The following is a 595-nucleotide window of genomic DNA, read 5'->3' as shown; positions in this document are numbered from 1 at the left end:
ACTTGATTTCACATGAGCCCACCTGCTTCTTTGCAGTCAGGCCAACTTGGACGTCCACAACAGAGCTTTTAGAAACTCAGAGTCACACTGGCTGGCCAGCTCTGTAGCAGTAACCACCTAGTGGGAAGAAGGAAGTCGAAAGTGGAAAAAGACTCAGGGTGCCGGGGTGGCTCAGTCAGTTGAATGTCCCAACTCTTGATTTCGGCTCAGGTCATGATCCCAGGGTCATGGGATCAAGGCCTGTGTCAGGCTCCACACTGAGCATGGGGTGGAGCCTGCTCGGGATTCTGTCCTCTCTCCCTTTGCCCCCTCCCCCACTCGTGCACACATGCATGTGCTCTCTCTCTCTCCCTCTCTTTCTGAAATAAAAAAAAAATTAAAGAAAATGGAAAAAGACTCTCTGAAGAGGGGAANNATAGCCAGTAGCATTTTGTTTTACTGCTTTATTTTTTCTGTTTTCAGCAGTTCACTTGAGACCCTTAGAGACACTCTGCCTCCCTACCCTCTGTGTGCAGCTGTGGAGAAATCACTTCCTCTCTTAAAAAAACAAAAACAAAAAAAACAAACAAAAAAAAACAAAAAAACCCACAAAACT

At 46.2% G+C, this 595-nt stretch overlaps 1 protein-coding gene across 1 annotated transcript in view; it reads right to left on the bottom strand.

Annotated features, from left to right (window-relative positions):
- SMS (spermine synthase) overlaps nt 1-595 on the bottom strand; it is a 63,231-nt gene that overhangs the window by 58,624 nt on the left and 4,012 nt on the right. The window lies entirely within an intron of this gene.

Source organism: Crocuta crocuta, unplaced genomic scaffold (assembly GCF_008692635.1).
Source record: "Crocuta crocuta isolate KB4526 unplaced genomic scaffold, BGI_CrCroc_1.0 scaffold488, whole genome shotgun sequence".
NCBI lineage: Eukaryota > Metazoa > Chordata > Mammalia > Carnivora > Hyaenidae > Crocuta > Crocuta crocuta.
Note: the sequence above shows the minus strand (reverse complement) of the source record. Positions and strands in the feature narration are given on the sequence as shown.